The sequence below is a fragment of the Malaclemys terrapin genome, chromosome 13 (genome assembly GCF_027887155.1).
Source record: "Malaclemys terrapin pileata isolate rMalTer1 chromosome 13, rMalTer1.hap1, whole genome shotgun sequence".
In the NCBI taxonomy this organism is placed as follows: Eukaryota; Metazoa; Chordata; order Testudines; family Emydidae; genus Malaclemys; species Malaclemys terrapin.
Genome location: NC_071517.1, coordinates 33,046,104 through 33,064,255, shown reverse-complemented (window position 1 = coordinate 33,064,255; position 18,152 = coordinate 33,046,104). Strand labels below are relative to the sequence as shown.

General features: G+C 44.5%; 6 non-coding genes across 6 annotated transcripts; 5 read left to right on the top strand and 1 right to left on the bottom strand.

Annotated features, from left to right (window-relative positions):
- Positions 1 to 3,231: 3,231 nt before the first annotated feature.
- Positions 3,232 to 3,304, top strand: TRNAT-UGU (transfer RNA threonine (anticodon UGU)). Its single transcript has one exon. It is a non-coding gene; the product is annotated as a tRNA-Thr (tRNA).
- An 816-nt stretch (positions 3,305 to 4,120) lies between these two features.
- TRNAP-UGG (transfer RNA proline (anticodon UGG)) lies at positions 4,121 to 4,192 on the top strand. Its single transcript has one exon. It is a non-coding gene; the product is annotated as a tRNA-Pro (tRNA).
- A 1,748-nt stretch (positions 4,193 to 5,940) lies between these two features.
- On the top strand, positions 5,941 to 6,013 carry TRNAV-AAC (transfer RNA valine (anticodon AAC)). The gene has a single exon. It is a non-coding gene; the product is annotated as a tRNA-Val (tRNA).
- Positions 6,014 to 6,677: 664 nt separating this feature from the next.
- TRNAL-AAG (transfer RNA leucine (anticodon AAG)) lies at positions 6,678 to 6,759 on the bottom strand. The gene has a single exon. It is a non-coding gene; the product is annotated as a tRNA-Leu (tRNA).
- Positions 6,760 to 10,312: 3,553 nt separating this feature from the next.
- TRNAP-UGG (transfer RNA proline (anticodon UGG)) lies at positions 10,313 to 10,384 on the top strand. Its single transcript has one exon. It is a non-coding gene; the product is annotated as a tRNA-Pro (tRNA).
- Positions 10,385 to 13,639: 3,255 nt separating this feature from the next.
- Positions 13,640 to 13,712, top strand: TRNAV-AAC (transfer RNA valine (anticodon AAC)). The gene has a single exon. It is a non-coding gene; the product is annotated as a tRNA-Val (tRNA).
- The last annotated feature ends 4,440 nt before the right edge of the window (positions 13,713 to 18,152 follow it).

The following is an 18,152-nucleotide window of genomic DNA, read 5'->3' as shown; positions in this document are numbered from 1 at the left end:
GACCCAAGGATTATACACCATTTAAAACTGGGCTTGAATGGGATGAAAGTGATATTTCAGTCTTGTGCTGGGTTTCTTCAGTGGGGGGAATATCTCTCATAATTTATTTTTATTAGAAGCCCCCAGACTTATGTATTTATACAGGAAAACTTCAGCACAGTGAGAAGTTCTGTCTGGAAAACGCCTTGTTATGTTGTAACTTTATAGAGACTAGCAACCTGAATCTGAAAACCTGGGTAATGAGTCTCATGCAAATAGACTTTCCTCAGTATTTCAGGCTCCAAGACAGGTTGAAAATAACCCTAGGAGCATAAGGGAGGATGGTGCAGTTATAAGAACACTAGCATGAAATGAAAGAGACATGGCAGCCCTTATCTGCTCTGCTACAAACTCCTCTTGTGAACTTGGACCACTCAATCGCTCTGTGTTACTGTTCTCAATCTGTAAAGAGGCAATAATACTGAACTCCTCACAGTAGTGCTCTGAGGATAAATACATGGACGATTGAGAGGTATTTGGATACTATGTTAATGGGCACCATATATGACAGATAGGGGAATATTATCTTTCATAGTATTTCTGTGGTTGTCACACTGGTGCTAGCTAGAGCCAAGGAGAGCAGAGATGAATGAAAATTAGGGAGGTGGGGAATGGTATTAATTTCAATTTTTGGTCCCTCAGAAAAGTGTTATTCAGGTTTATTTTGAGTGATCAGCATGATATAAAATCCTAAATGAATCTGACAGAGCATATTGCTTCTCATTATTGCACAATGTAAAAATGTGAGTGCATGCCATGAAGGATGCCACTGAGTAAACCATGCGTATGCAGCAAACATCTAGGCAAAGGCAGTATTGTGTATGGATTAGAAAAGGGGACTTGGAAACAGGATCCTGGATTCCATTCCTGGCTATCACAATGACATAATCTCTCACCAATTAATGCATTAATTAACTATTAATTTCCACTTCTGGGGAGATATATTTAACTTAACCAACCTCCAGGGTGCAAAACACACTCAGTGCAGCAGCTTGTAGCATTTCCACTTATTTTTTCCAAGGAAAGACCCAGCTGGTGGGCCGACTGCAGCTGGCGTAAGTCCCTTTTCTTGTTTCTTTTTTAAAGCTGGCTGAAGAGCATGGAGGAAGATCCAACAAATGTTTTTTATGTGTATTTAGGTGCAAAGATCACTCTCCGTATATTTCCATCAACTCCTGGTGAATAAGGATACGTTTTGTTGGGTTCGGAACATTGATTACAATCTGAGCAAAGCACAGGTCAAAAGATCATCATCATTCTGTACTAGAGAGATGAAGAACTTGACTAAAAACCAAAATAAGAACAAGGCCCAATAACCTTAGACAAGCTCTGTGACTACAGAGAGACGTATGGGACAGAATTGGACAAAGTCATTCAAAACAAAGGCCAATTGAGAAGAGACTGGCAATGATAATGTTTACAATGATTTTTCACTCATTACTGATATCCAGAAAGTCTATTAGCGAAGCGTGAATCCAATGAGCATTGAAGCTCTTCTCAAGTGGAAAGCAATGAGTTGGAGTTCCCAAGGTTGCCAATGCTTGTGATCTTATCACCAGTCTGCTGATACTGGCATAGGCGCCGACTCTGTGGGTGCTCCAGCCCCGGAGCACCTATGGGGAAAAATTAGTGGGTGCTCTGCACCCACCGGCAGCCAAGCTTCCCTCCCCTCCCCTCCCCCCCACCGCCACCGCCGCCTCCTCTGCCTACCTCCCAGCGCTTCCCGCCCTGCTGCTGCCAAACAGCTGTTTGGCTGCTCCAGGAGAGTGGGGGAGGAGCGGGAATGTGGTGCGCTCAGGGGAGGAGGCAGGGAAGAGGCGGGGCCGGGCCGGGGATTTGGGAAAGTAGTCGGAATAGAGGCAGGGAGGGGGCGGAGTTGGGGCAGGGACTTTGGGGAAGGGGTTGGAATGGGGGTGGGGCAGAGGTGGGAGGGGGTGGGGCAGGGGCCGGGCCTCATGGAAGGGGTAGAGTGTGGGCATGGCTGGGGGCAGAGGCAGGTTGAGCACCCACGGCGGGAGCAGAAGTCGGCACCTATGTATACTGGATGTTGTGCCAAAGCCCCAGCTACCTGCCCAGAGTCATGCTATTTCAGGAGAAAGATGGCATTTGCTACAACTTCCTGAAGAAATGAGACCCTGGCTGCCTGGTACTAACTGCCATTTTCAACAAATGCAAACAGTTCCTCTGTACTCCCAGCTCCTGGAAGAAGTCTATGATGGTGCTCGTCTACAAGAAAGGGGAGCGAGATGAAATAACTGCATGGATTTTGTGGACTTGATTCTTCTTCTTTGCATCAAGTAAAGGCTCTCAGTGAGGTACAGTGCACCCAGCACACATGGGTCCTGATCCTGTTTTTTTTTAAATCTACTGTAATGTAAATTCTATATAATACTATTCAACTTCTGGTTCTTCTGATGTGATAGAACTCAGACAGAGTTCTTAGAGTATATTACAGTACTCAGAGTATATTGCTTCTCATTATTGCATAATGTAGAAATGCAAGTGCATTCCATGTTGGATGCCATTGATTACATCATGTATATGCAGCAAACATCTAGGCAGAGGCAGTATTGTATATGGGTTAGAAAAGGGGAGTGGGAAACAGGATCCTGGATTTTATTCCTGGCTATCACAATGGCATTATCCCATCACCAATTTAATACATCTAATCCATTTAATACATTCTTTAATCAAAGTTTGGTTAGTGCTATGGAAAAAAAAAAAGAAAAAGTGCCAAGCAATTAATGGGATGACATATGATCTGCTGCATTTGTTGTATGCAAATGAAGTGCAGTGAACACACAGCAACACTGAAAACTATTGATTTCCACTTCTGGCAAACTGTATTTAACTTAGACAATCTTCAGGGTGCAATACATATTCAGTACAGCAGGTGGTAGCGTTACCACACATGTTTTCCAGGGATAGGACCAGCTGGCCAGCAGTGTGCATGTGGCGAGTCCCTTTTCCTGTTTGTTTCTTAAAGCTGGCTGCAGCGCTTGGAGGACGATCCAAAGGAGACTTTTTATGCAAATCGAGGTGCAGTGATCACACTCCTTACATTGCTATTGACTCCTGGTGAATCAAGATACTTTTAATTGGGGTCAGAACATTGATCCAGGTTCTGAACAAAGCACAGGTCAAAAGATCTTTACCATTCTGGGCAATCGAGAAGAAGGTTTTTCAGCTGCAGGCTCCATAGCTCAGGGGTTAGAGCACTGGTCTTGTAAACCAGGGGTCGCGAGTTCAAATCTCGCTGGGGCCTAGTGTTGTCTTTTTTTTCTCTCTTCATTTCATTTTTAAAAATTATTTATTTATATCAACAAAAGCTTTTATCTCGCTTTCCAGGAAATCAGTCACATTCCTTGACTTTTTTCAAATGTCAACCGGTGTCTTGATGAACCACCAGTTAACAAGCAAAGTGACTAGATAAACTTTGAAGCAATGCTATTCTTCAGGTCACTTTCACCAACAGAAGTTGGCCCAACAAGAGATGTTACCTCACCCATCTTGTCACTCTAATATCCGTGGGGCAACACTGCAAATGGTAAATTCTTAGAAAGGCTAGAGAGATATAATGTGGGATCATCTAAGCACCTGCAATCATGGATTTTAAAAAGTAGTACCTTATAATCCCTTTTCCTTTGGAAGAAGGTTTTTAACTGGAAGCAGTTGCTGCCTCAATTTACATTACAAAAAAAAAAAAAAAAATGGGAGGGAGAAAGGGAAATCAGTAGGATAAAAATCTGCTACTCTCTACAGCTGTTACCAGAACTTTAGGAACCACTGGCAGATCAGACGGGTGATAAGTTTTTCACTTATGTTGTTGGAAAGAAAGAATGAATGACTGGAGCGGGGAAGGGATTAAAGGGGAAAAATGAATTAAAGTCAATTATCTCTCGTTGAAAGCTGAATCCTTGAGCAGAACTGGGCGCTGAAGTGTTGACAGAGGGAGACGAAAGCGAATTGGAGCAAGAGAATGGAAGAAAAGTGTGAATGATTCTGAAAAAGCAAAACCCTCATGCAATACGTTACCTAAGCACAGCTCTCAAGTACTTACTCAGCCGCAGTTTGTCTATATGGCTCGTTGGTCTAGGGGTATGATTCTCGCTTTGGGTGCGAGAGGTCCCGGGTTCAAATCCCGGACGAGCCCTTGTTTTTATTTTTTAAAATAATTATTGGCATTCTAAAAAACATTCAACAGTTTGCCTCTGGGCAGCACAAAATATGCCCTGACTTAATTCTACCGTGTAGGAGATCTTTTCTCGAGGTGAGCTGTACAAATGCACAGGGACCGGGCAGTGACGTCCTTAGCTTGTACTGTTGCAGTGGCTGCTTCGCTTTGGGGTTGGAAATTTGCCACATGGTTTGATGAGTTTTTGCTGAGCCAGGCAGCACGCAAAGGGATTGAACGGAATAGCAGGAAGGAAAATAAAACAAACAGGGGAGGAGTTAACCTGGGAGAACCAAGCTGATGGGGAAGTGGGGAAGAAGAGATCAAGGGGGGTCAAGAAGCGATGTCAGGAGGCTGTAAAGAAAACATTCCCTATAGGGTAACCCAGGGTGACATGTACGCCGCAGTGCAGGGCTCCCTGCAAGTCACCCAAGGGACTGATAGCTCCCCAAGGGGGGGGGGGGGTTTGAAAAGCTAGAAGTGGCATAATAGCAGGGCATGGAATCAGGGGACTGGGGGGGCGGGGCTGCCAGGATGGGAAACAACTGGGGTTTCCTGGGGGGAGCGCTGTAAGAAGGGAATTCGCGGGCGGTGGGAATTGTTTTCAGGGCTCCTGGCAAAGAGTTAAACGGGGGGGGGGGTTAAAGAGGAGCACAGTCAGTAGCAGGGTTATTTTTGGGAAAGGGGTACGAGGGTGCCTTACCGGGCTGCTTGGTACGGGAAGGAGGGAGGAATTTGGGTTGCTTTAATGGAGACCTGCAGAGCCTAATTAAGCTCATAGAGGTGCAGGCACACAAATCACACAACGGGCAGATCACACAACTGACAGAGCGCAGCAAGTCCCCGGTCCCGCTCCCCCGGCCGGAGCGCCAGGCACAGCGCGGAAGCCCCCGGTCCCATTCCCGCGGCCGGAGCGCAGCGAATCCCCGGTTCCGCTCCCCAGGCCAGAGCCCCGGACGGAGCGCAGCAATCCCGCGGCCCCGCTCCCCCGGCCGGAGCTCGACGGCTAGTTAAAAACGTCCCACGGCCTGAAGCGTCCCGCGGGCCATAGTTTGCCCACCCCTGTAGTAGAGGATAATAGTAATCCTAAAACTGTCATATTCATCAACACACATGAAAATACAAAAATCACACATGCATGCCTACACAAAAATCGCACGCGGAGGTGTGCACACAGCTGTCAGAGACATAGACATCACAATCATTCATAAATACACAGGAAGGTATAATCCACAGATTAAGAAACACAAACGAGACATGAGACATTTTTCAAAAAGCTAAATCATAAATAGGCACATAAATCACATGAACTTACACATGTATGCACACGTTTAAAATGAACACACATACACAAACAGAAGCATTGTCATACATAAGTATTCACAAAGCTTCATGTATGTATGTGCACATTCACAAACAAACCACACAATCTTGCGCTCACACACACATTTACAAATATCACAAAAAGAACAGGAGTACTTGTGGCACCTTAGAGACTAACAAATGTATTAGAGCATAAGCTGACAAATATCACAGCAGTTAGTTAGGGGGCATTTGTGGACACACAGTTTCACCATACACAAACACACATACAGTCACAACCATCTGTAATCACAAAACCACTGATTAAGAAAAACCAGTACATTGGCATGAAGACATCAGCAGAGCAGCACTGCTGATTGATTAGAAATATCTAGACAACCCGAGAGCACCCCCGTCTTATATGTGTTTCTGTAGTGTAGTGGTTATCACGTTCGCCTAACACGCGAAAGGTCCCCGGTTCGAAACCGGGCAGAAACAAACCCAATGATTTTGATGTGGTGAATATTGTGTCATAGGGTAGTGTTTCCAAAGTAGGTTAAATAGAAGCCTGTTTTGGAGAAGATTAAGGCTAAACGCTTGTCGCACATCCGCTGATTCTCGTCTCTCTAATATCCTGTGACTGACACACCAACTACATAAATCCTGGCAACTTCTATTTAGATATTTTGGGGGGTGGACAAGTAAAACTCAGTCATCCCTGGTGCATTTATCTTGCAGTGAATTGCTTTGCCTATAATGCCAAAGGGAGGGAGCATTGGCTGATTTGAGATCCACATTCTCCTAATTTGCAAGCCCCTTTTGTCATGAAGAAGTGACAGACAGAGCAGCTTTGCAAGGATACCTACAGATCCCCCTGCTAATGTCCTGAATAGTTGCTGGCTGTGCTCTCTGGGCTGGAGACTAAATCCACAGCTGTCATGCAGAGGGATATTCCACTTCGGTTATTTTTAGAGATGTGAAAACCGTCTACAAACAGGACCTTCCTGAAAACTGACCCTCTGTTCAGTTAAGGTCAGTGTTTTATGGGAGGGGGCTATCAGGCAAGTGCAAAAGCATAGCTGCTAATTAGCACCGCGAAATTAAAAGTCTCCACTTAGCTATTTAAAAAATTGGAACCTGAGGGAAAGGTATAAAAGTTTTCTGGCAGCGGTGGGATTCGAACCCACGCCCCCGAAGAGACTGGAGCCTTAATCCAGCGCCTTAGACCGCTCGGCCACGCTACCTCAGTGAAAGCTTGTGCTTGTGTGTACCTCTTTCCTTGTTATAGTGCTCTCCGCACTGCTGGAAAATTATCTATTATTTTCATGCACAATTGAAAAAAGTATAGTTCTAATTACAACATCCATTTATTACTCTTCTTTTAATGTCAAACCTCTGCTGCCTATACCCCTGCTCGTGTATAAGGCAGATTGGCACAAAAATTGGCACACAAAGAAAACCAAACAACTGACGCAAATAAAGGATTTCCTTGTTAACCCATAGTTACATTCCTTCAGATCTGGGAGCTTACTATTGAACTAGAAGGGCAGTGATCTGTCTTTTGACATAATTATTACCTGGCTGTATTTAAAAGAAGAAGAAGAGAGAGCAGACAAATAAAATGATAGTAATGTGTTATTATTATATTATGTGGACTACATCCACCCTGATTGAATTGGCCTTGTCAACACTGGTTCGCCACTTGTGAAGTAACTCCCTGCTCTCCATGTGTCTGTATATAATGCCTGCATCTGTAGCTTTCACTCTATGCATCCGAAGAAGTGAGGTTTTTACTCACGAAAGCTTATGCCCAAATAAATCTGTTAGTCTTTAAGGTGCCACCAGACTCTTTGTTGTTTTTGTAGATACAGACTAACACGGCTACCCCCTGATACTTATTATACTACTACTACTACTACAGGTTTTCCTCCAGAACTGAGTGATATCCACTCTCATCCTGGGTCTCTCTCTTTCTCCCCTCCAGTAGAAATTATCTAAAATATCAATGGCAAACTAGTTTAATACCTGAATGATTTTGCTAAATGGTAACTAAACGAAAAATTGGGAGAAATTCCTCTCCTTTTCACCATTATCTGCAGCCAATCCATTCACACTCTGTGTTTCACATGCCCCCTACGCTATCCACTATCCTCCACTCACCCACATTCTAAATAGCCTTCCCCCCCCCCCCTTCTTCTCTACCCCCTCCACGTCTTCTTATTGTTGTTATTACTTCGATCCCTCTTCTTATGCCACCCTCCATTCCTGGGCTTACAGCTAAGCACAGATGTAAGCACATGGGCTCAAGTAACTGTCTGTTGGCAAGTTGCCCTGATAGTTATCATGTTATACTATCTTTAGTTGAGAGATTCTTTCTACCCTTCACTTTATTGGACTAGACCCAGCTCCTTAGTGTGACTGACAGGTTTAATTTGACCTTTTTTTTTTTTTTTTTTTTTAAGTGTCAGGCATCCTAGTATATTTTATTCTCGTTGGAAATCCTCTGATTGTTGATGTGATGGGGACACCAATGACCAAGAGTTTGAGTAATGTCTGCTTAAGGCATGAATTGGGTCCCAGGTGCCCTGAAAGTTCCCAGCAGGGTGACTTAGGCCCCAGGTTCTAGGGGGCAGCCTCAGGGAACAAGAAGACCTCTTGGTTATTGAGTGTCCAAGTGGCATTTTGCTGGCTTCGCTCTGTGGAATCTGGAAGACTGAGACTTCTGTGTTTGTAACCCTTTAAATCCCCAAATCAATCAGAGGAAAAACTCTAAGGACAATTTTGGAGGTGATACATTCTGAGGAGCTTATGCCCTGAAGACTAAGAAATGAAGGTCTTGTAGTTTATCTATATGTATACTGCAAGTTTATCTATCTATCTATCTATCTATCTATCTATCTATCTATCTATCTATCTATCTATCAGTAAAAAGAGAATGATGTCCTTGCAATTTCAAATTTAACTCCACATAATGAATTTTCTTTTTGTTTGTTTTGTTTTGTTGGGGTGAAGGAGGAGTGGATTAGATAGATAGATAGATAGATAGATAGATAGATAGATAGATAGATAGAGTGAACAAATTTGTAGCTATAGTAGGGCATTATATAAATACAAAGACTATGAAACTGGTGCATTTTTCTTCAACATAAAGCACATCAACTCCAAGAACATAGTTTATTCCTGCCCAAAAGAAAAAATAGTTGTGATGTTTTTGAGTGGATTTATGTTGTAAACGACAGTTAGCACCAGCTGTGATAAAATAGGATAATGTACTCTAGGCAGACAATATTGTAACTAGTAGACTCGTGGAAGATGCAAATTTACAGTAATTTGACTTCAAAAAATGACAGGCTAGATAGAATACAGTACTAGTAGCTCTTGTCCACTTTGGTAAGAAAACTGGTAAGCCATTGTGACAATAACAGCTTAACAAAAGTTCGTTTCAAAGCTTCTACTATGTTATGCAAAAACAAATTGCTCTTATAAGTGTGACAGTGACTGACTTTGCACTGAATCCTTATTATCCATATAAATAAAAATCCATATAAAGAAAACCCAACCCTCTCATACCCCAACAAAACAAACAATCAAAAACAGAAAGTTAATTCAAACAAACAAAATGAAATGAAATAATTAAATCAAAGCTAAATTTGAAAATGCCTGGACATCACTATCCTTTTGCTGGTTCCAATCTGTAATGCCTGTAACATCACTGCTTTATTCTAATGTGGTCCCATAATGTATTAAAGGCCCTGTAAGAACAATGGAGGGAGAAAGGAAGAAAGGAAGAAAGAAAGAAAGAAAGAAAGAAAGAAAGAAAGAAAGAAAGAAAGAAAGAATTAGGAATTGCAGATATAAGATTATAAGATTCTTTCATGACTATTGGACTTTTAAAGCACTAAAAAGACAGGGAAATTGTGCATTAAAATTAAAAGTACAAAAAAAAAGTCTGTACATTTAAAGGTACTCAAGGTAGCTTAGTTCTTCAGTGAACCAAATCTCCTATTTTCCTTTGTTTCCTCAGTTCCTGCCAGTTTAAAAAAATATGATTTCAGGAACCCATCTCTATCTTTGGTAGATTTTAATTAGAGAAACAAATATGGACTTGTATTGAAAACTGATTTGCCATTCTACACTAGATAGATTTTATCTGAGGATGAATCCGTTGGGAGGTGGTATGTTGGAAGGGAAAGGGATCCCATGATTCTGAAAGTGTCTTATTTACTAATCCACAGAATGCAAATTCTGGAGCACCACTTAGGCTTCTTCAGAGATCCTGTGTGTGCGTTTGGGCTGTGGGGGTAAAGCTGAAATTGAAAAGACTCGTCTAAACGAAGAACTATAGAAGAGGTTCAGAAAGTGAAGATACTTTCTAGTCCTGAAGGACTTGGGCATTTTTGAATGATGGAGGAGAAGCTAGAGAAGAGAAGGCAGGTTCTAGGAAAAGGAAATCTGACCAGCGAATGGAGCCAATTAGGCAAAAAGAAATAAACGGCAGTAGAAAGTTGAGCTTTCTCTTACCCTTAACATGGAAAAGAGACAAGTGAAGTCACGGAAAGGCATAAGTAAGAGGGAGACAGGGTGGGTGAGGTAATTCCTTTTATTGGACCAACTTCTGTTGGTAAAGAGACTAGCTCTTGAGCTCCACAGAGCTCTTCTTCAAGTTCTTTACCAACAGAAGTTGGTCCAATAAAAGAGACTACTTCAACCAAATTATCACTCTTACAAGTTAAGATCAACAAAAACTACAATAGTAGTAAGAGATAAGAGCCGTTCAGCTAGGCTTTCTAAACAGCTGGCTCGTTGGTCTAGGGGTATGATTCTCGCTTTGGGTGCGAGAGGTCCCGGGTTCAAATCCCGGACGAGCCCTCTTTTCCTTTAAAAAAAAAAAAAAAATCCCGTTCTTTCCAACATTTTCTCTTTTGCTATTTTCTAACTGATCAGCTCAGCTTTCGACAATCCCTATTACCATAAAACCTAGTGGGCTGATAGTGACAATACAGGAGCAGTGTGTCTGTTCAGTGCAAGTTACATGAGCCTTGATTTGGGGCTTTAAAAAAGTGAAATGATCCCAGCCTGCACACAGCTAAAAGTGACTGGGGTTTCAAGCCCTGTCCGAGAACGGAGCAGCTGTTTGTTCTCCTGGTTGAGTTTCCTGGTGCCTTGCAAGATCCTGTTTCGCTCAGTTGCTGGCCCTTTGCCACAGCTTGCTAGTCATCTGCTACTCCCACTGCCAAAAAGGGGAGCAGGGGATTGTAAAATAGACAGAGGCGACATGACGGTCTGTTCTGTTCATTCCCTCTGAAGCACCTGGCATTGGCCACTGTCAGAGGACAGGATACTGGGCTAGATGGACCTTTGGTCTGACCCAGTGTGGCTCTTCTTATAGAAGCCAGGTGCCTGCTGGTGTGACCTGGCCATTCCTTTTTGTTTCAGAACCTGTGGGATTGGGGCGGGGGGCGGGGGGTGTCTCCCCCACCATAAAATGCACAGATGGGGGACAGAGGGTTAGAACAGGGAAAGAGCAGCTGCGAGAGAGGTACCTCAGCCACAACCCATTGCAGTGGATGGGGAGGCTTTGGAACAGCACCTTACAAAACTTAAGAGGAAGCACACTGGATGAAGCAACAGAGGATCCTGTGGCACCTTTGAGACTAACAGAAGTATTGGGAGCATAAGCTTTCGTGGGTAAGAAGTGAGGTTCTTACCCACGAAAGCTTATGCTCCCAATACTTCTGTTAGTCTCAAAGGTGCCACAGGACCCTCTGTTGCTTTTTACAGATTCAGACTAACACGGCTACCCCTCTGATACTTGACACACTGGATGATTACCTGCTCTGTTCATTCCCTATGGAGCACCTGCCATTGGCCATATATCTCCTCACTATATGTTCCATTCTATGCAGCCGATGAAGTGGGCTATAGCCCATGAAAGCTTATGCTCAAATAAATTTGTTTGACTCTAAGGTGCCACAAGTACTCCTCGTTCTTTTTGTCAGGAGACAGGATACTGGGCTAGATGGGCCATTGATCTGACCCAGTATGGCAGTTCTTCTGTTTTTATGTTGAATACTATGGCGGAATTATGCAAGCAGGCTGTAGAAAAAGGCCAGGGGGAGAGATGAAGTGGAGAGTTCTGGGGTTCTGGAGGAAGTGGGTGGACACAGGGATGCTGCATCATCGGTAGGGCCCTGCCAAATTCATGGCCATGAAAAATGTGTCATGGACCATGTAATCTGGTTTTGTGTGCTTTTACCCTATACTGTATAGATTCCACGGGTGAGACCAGTGTTTCTCAAGTTGTGGGACCTGACCCAAAAGGGTGTTGTAGGGTGGGTTGCAAGGTCATTGTAGGGGTGTCGCGGTATTGCTATCCTTACCTCTGCACTGCTTTCAGAACTGGGTGGCCAGAGAGCTGTGCACCCAGCTCTGGAGGCAGCACCCCCCCAGCAGCAGTGTAGAGTGCTGCCTTTACTTCTGCGTTGCTGCCTTCAGAGCTGGGCAGTCAGAGAGTGTTGGCTTCTGACCAAAGGCCCAGCTCTGAAGACAGCAGCACAGAAGTAAGGGTGGCAATCCCATACCATGACATTCTTACTTCTGCACTGCTGCTGGCAGTGGCTCTGCCTTCAGAGCTGGGCTCTTGGCCAGCAGCTGCCACTCTCCAGCCACCCAGCTGTGACGGCAGCATCACCACCACCACCAGCATAGAAGTAAAGGTAGCAGCACTGCAACCCCCCCCCCAATAATCTTGTGACCCCCCCCAACTCCTTTTTGAGTCAGGATCCCTACAATTACAACACTGTGAAATTTCAGATTTAAAAAGCTGAAATAATGAAACTTACAATTTTAAAAATTCCATGACCATGAGATTGACCGAAATGGGCCGTGAATTTGGTAGGGCCCTAATCATCACAGTATAGCAGATGGGGCCTATGCAGGGTGAACAGAAGTGGGGGCTGGATCACATCAGGGAGAAGAGGCAATAAGGTGTCAGGGGGTTTCCCAGGGTGCAGAGGATTAGGGGGTCTAGGTAGGGTATAGGAGTGGGGATGCTGGAAGGGGAGAGCAGAGGATTGGAGAGAATGGGGTTTTGTGGCACAATAGCAGGATTGAGGGGGTTCTGTGGGCTCTGGTGGACAAGGGGGGTGTATCAAGGCAGAAGACACTAAGTTCTGAAGGCTGATTTGTGAGTCATTCATTGGTGCTGCAGACATAAGGGAGCAGTTTGGGTGGACACACGATTTAAGGAGAAGCATTGTACAGAAGGTGCAGGCCGTTAAGAAGCTCGTAGCAAGTTGTTGTGCTGCTGGGAGCCTACAGGGGGGCACTAGAGCTGGGCCTAGATTTTGAGGTGCAGAGATCACAGGGAAGGAGGGTGACGGGGTGCTGCATGGAACACCAGGGAAGGTGCTGAGGGAACACATCAATGAGTTTAGTGAAGTGCCCTTTAGGGGTGAGAGGTTATGGTGCTCCAAGGAGCACAGGGATAGAGTAGGGTGGGGTGGGGGGTATGCAAGGAGATTTCAGGGACATAAACTCCCTGTGGCAGAAAAAACTAGTGTAAGAAATGCTGGAATTAAATATGATACCATGGGCATGAGGAGATCCCAAACCTATTCCTATTATGAGGCAATCGCTGATCAGGGAATTAATCAAAGAAACCTCAATGTCACAGTGGGAGCAAAATATAATATCCCAATCATCTGTGAGTGTTCAGAAAACACCCCAAAATACAAAACATACACCCAAAGAGTCCTAAATATGCAAAATACCCTACCCACACAAACACACCCACTCCAGAACAGATACCCAGGAAAATACAGAAGCAAAGAGCAGGCAGCTAAATCTCCAGAGTGTCAACACCTCATCTCACATAGTCTCATCTGTCTCCCTGGAAATGCACCTGAAGTCATGCACTCTCAGAATCATGCTCACACAAACTACACCTGAAGAAAGAATACAATCAAAACTCAAAAAAAGAGAGGGCCACAGGATTTCACATGCTAACAGATGCAAGGATTAACTTCATCCAGAAGGGGGCAATACACACACAAATGTTAAGCTTAACCTAGTCCATTAACAAAAGGTTAAACCACAGAGGGGGTGTAAATGAAAAACAGGTGGGTTTCTGTAGTGTAGTGGTTATCACATTTGCCTAACATGCAAAAGGTCCCTGGTTCAAAACCAGGCAGAAACAAACATATCACTACCTTTTTGCAGAGGTAATTTTACTTGTGTCTTAAAGTAATAACATTTATTTTTTAAGATCTTACAAAATATTCTTTTTTATGCAATCTCAAGAGTTGTTTGAACTTATAAAATGGGCTCAATCAAGTTACAACAGATAAGACAAAGTTATCTTGCCACAGTGATATCCTGGAAAATTGTTTACATATATATTTAGATTACAATTGACAGGTTTCAGAGTAACAGCCGTGTTAGTCTGTATCCGCAAAAAGAAGAACAGGAGTACTTGTACATATCGAAGAAGTGCATCCGAAGAAGTGGGCTGTAGTCCACGAAAGCTTATGCTCTAATAAATTTGTTAGTCTCTAAGGTGCCACAAGTACTCCTGTTCTTTAGATTACAATGTTGCAAAAGAAAAGGTGGCTAAGAAATACATTTTTAAAAAAATGGCCTTTGGGACAGATTATGATCTCATTTACACCGGGCTAAATTATTAGGCTTTCCATTTAGTATTTGTAGTAGTAGTAATAGTACTAGTCATTATCATAGGTCTAGTAGCCCAACTCACGACCAGTGCTAGGTATGGTAAACACAGAACAAATAGTGTTGCTGTGGCCGTGTTGGTCCCAGAATATTAGAGAACAAGGTGGGTGAAGTAATATCTTTTATTGGACCAACTTGTAGTAGTGAGAGAGACAAGCTTTGGAGCTTATACAGAGCTCTTCTTCAGATTGTGTAAGCGCAAAAGCACCCAACCTACAGAGGTTGGTCCAATGAAAGAGATCACCTCCCCCACCTTGTCTCCCACAAAACAAATAGTTCTTGCCCCCAAAGAACTTACCATCTAGAAGTCAGTATGAGAGGAAAATCATCCTCAATGATTAGGGCTGGGGAAGGGGACTAAATGACCTGTTTCAGAGTGGTAGCCGTGTTAGTCTGTATCAGCAAAAAGAACGAGGAGTACTTGTGGCACCTGAGAGACTAACAAATTTATTTGAGCATAAGCTTTCGTGGGCTAAAGCCCACTTCATCAGATGCATAGAGTTGAAAATACAGTAGGATGAGATATATATAGATATATATATACAGAGAACATGAAAAAACGTCTGATTTTATCTATTCAGGGGACACCATCATAGGACCTAATCACATCAGCCACACTATCAGAGGCTCGTTCACCTGCACATCTACCAATGTGATATATGCCATCATGTGCCAGCAATGCCCCTCTGGCCAAACCAGACAGTCTCTACATAAAAGAATAAATGGACCCAAATCAGGTGTCAAGAATTATAACATTCAAAAACCAGTCGGAGAACACTTCAGCCTCCCTGGACACTCAATTACAGACCTCAAAGTCGCAATACTCCAACAAAAAAACTTCAAAAACAGACTCCAACGAGAAACTGCAGAACTGGAATTAATTTGCAAACTGGACACCATTAAACTAGGCTTGAATAAAGACTGGGAGTTGATGAGTCATTACACAAACTAATAACTATTTCCTCATGCTAATTTCCCTCCCTACTGTTACTCACACCTTCTTGCCAATTGTTTGAAATGGGCCATCCTGATTATCACTACAAAAGTTTTTTTTTCTCCTGCTGATAATAGCCCACCTTAATTGATTACTCATTAGAGTTGGTATGGCAACACCCATTCATGTTCTCTGTGTATATATTTCTTCCTACTGTATTTTCCACTGCATGCATCTGATGAAGTGGGCTTTATCCCACAAAAGCTTATGCTCAAATAAATTTGTTAGTCTCTAAGGTGCCACAAGTACTCCTCGTTCTTTTTTTTAAAATCACCTGTATTTCCCTTCTTAAATAAGGATGATTAAGTCTTTTGGGGATGGGGAAATACAGGAATGAAACCAATAGATTTTTTTTGTTTGAAACTAGATAGCAAATAAGATTCTAGAGAAATTAAACTAAAACCCTAGAGAGGTTAACAGAGAATGAGTCTGTGATGTGTTCGGAGCATGGACTGGCTCTTTCTATGTTCTTGTAAAGTGCCTAGCATAAGGGGGTCCTGATCTGGACTGGGGCCTTTGTCATCTTTCTTAACTCTGGAATCACTACAGCCATGTTCATTTGATAGACAGATACAGATATTGTCTCCTGTCTATTATCACTCTAATTTTGGTGGGAAAGCTTTGTTCTGAGGGCCTTACCCAAAGTCCCAATTGTCACTGAGTGTGGGAGAATCCAACCCCCACTTCCTGCGATTCACCGTGACTCTCAGCCAGCCAGTAAAACAGAAGGTTTATTAGACAACAGGAACACAGTCTAAAACAGAGCTTGTAGGTACAGAAAACAGGATTCCTCAGTCAGGTCCATCTTTGGGGGAGGGAAGCCCAGACCCAGGTTCTGGGCCTCCTCCCATCTCTCCAGCCAGCTCCAAACTGAAACCCCCTCCAGCCCCTCCTCTGGTCTTTGTCTCTTTCCCTGGCCAGGAGGCCACTTGATCTCTTTGTTCTCTAACACCTTCAGTTGGCACCTTGCAGGGGAGGGGCCCAGACCATCAGTTGCCAGGAGACAGGGTGTTGGCCATTCTCTGTGCAGACAGCCTCACACCTGCCTAGGGCTCTGCAACAATCAGACACCCTTATCCCACCACCTAGAAACTTAAGAAATGAATAGTGGAAACTGAGGCACCCACACAGTATTCAGAGAAAACATTAAGAACATTCCCTCTTTGTCAAATCTCTCCCCCCTTTGAGACCGAACTGAGTAGGGTCACTTTAGCTGGTGACCTGGAGAAATTTGAACCCACCAACATTCCCATGAACAACAAAGAGTCTGGTGGCACCTTAAAGACTAACAGATTTATTTGGGCATAAGCTTTCGTGAGTAAAAACCTCACTTCTTCGGATGCAACATTCCCATGGATGCTCAAGCATTGCTCCCATTCCTTGATGGGAGTTACACCAGGCCCTTCCAGTTTCATGCTGTCTCTTAGGTCTGGTGTGCTTGATGGCACGCACAGGCTGCGTGTGGGAAGGTTTATATGGACCATGCCCTTTTGCCACTTCAAAACCTCTGGGGTTCAAACTGAGATTGGGTCTTCTCCCAGCACTCCAGTTTGGAGGGTTGTGATTCGGGCTCTCGTGATTAAGAGCCTCCTTCTTGACCTTGGCCACCCTCTGACCAGGTGTCTCTGTCAACAGCAGCTTGGCATTAGCCCCTTTCATTTGATGCAGCCATGTCGGGGGAGAGTGGTTAGTATACACGGTAAAGCACCACCCAAATGGATACGACTGCAGCTTTTTAAGGGCCTTCACCATGACCAGGCATTTCTTCTCTATGGCCACATAGTTCTGCTCCCGGGGCAACAGCTTCTTGCTCAGGTACCTGATGGGGTGTCTCTCCCCTTTAGCATTGGCTTGCATCAGCACCGTGCCCAGCCCTGCGTCTGAGGCATCCGTCAACACTGTAAAGGGCTTGGCAAAGTTTGTGTTTACCAGATTTACTGGGCCCTGGATTAGAGCCTCCTTCAGCGCACAGAGAGCCTTCTGGCGCTGCTCGGGGTCCAGACCACCTCATCTGGCTTACCCTTCTTACATAGCTCAGTGAGCTAAAGTGGGGTACAAACCTCTGGGAGTACCCTGCCATCCCAATTAAGGCCCGGACCTGTTTCTTGGTCTGGGGAATGGGCAAATTTCTGATCGTCTCCATCTTGGCCGGCTCTGGGCTTCAGCAGCCACTCCCCCACCTTGTGGCCCAGGTACGACACCTCTGCCATCCCCACCTTACATTTTCCAGCTTTTACCTTCAGTCCTGCCTCCTTGAAGCAGCCCAGAACCCTCTTCACCTGGGACGTGTGTTCCTCTCAGGTCTGGCTAAAGACACAGATATCATCAATGTATGCCAGGCCAAGTTCTGCATCCCCCTCAGTAAATGATCTACCCGGCACTGGGAGGTGGCCAACACCCCCTTGAGGTCGAAAAGCAGGACCAGGAACTCAAAGAGCCCCAAAGGAGTGGTAAAGGCAGATTTCAACCTGGCATCTGCGTGCAAAGGCACCTGCCAGTCGCCTTTGGTGAGATCCATAGCAGAGAGGTAATGAGTGCCCCGAACTTGTCTAGAATCTCACCAGGCCTAGGCATGGGGCAGGCATCAGGCACGGTGATGGCATTAAGCTTCCAATAGTTCACGCAGAATCGGGGTAGGCATCAGACACGGTGATGGCATTAAGCTTCCAATAGTCCACACAGAATCGGATCGACCCATCTTTCTTGGGGACCAGCTCCTCGAGTGAGGCCCATGGGCTGTTGAACAGCTGGATCACCTCTAAAGCCAGCATGTCTTTGACCTCTCTCTCCAGGTTCTGCACTGTTTTCCCAGTGACTCTGAACGGGGGACACCTGATGGGAGGATTGGCTCCCATCTCAGGGAAGAGATCCACCAGAGGGTCTTCCCCCTTCTCCTCCCAATCGTCCCTTACC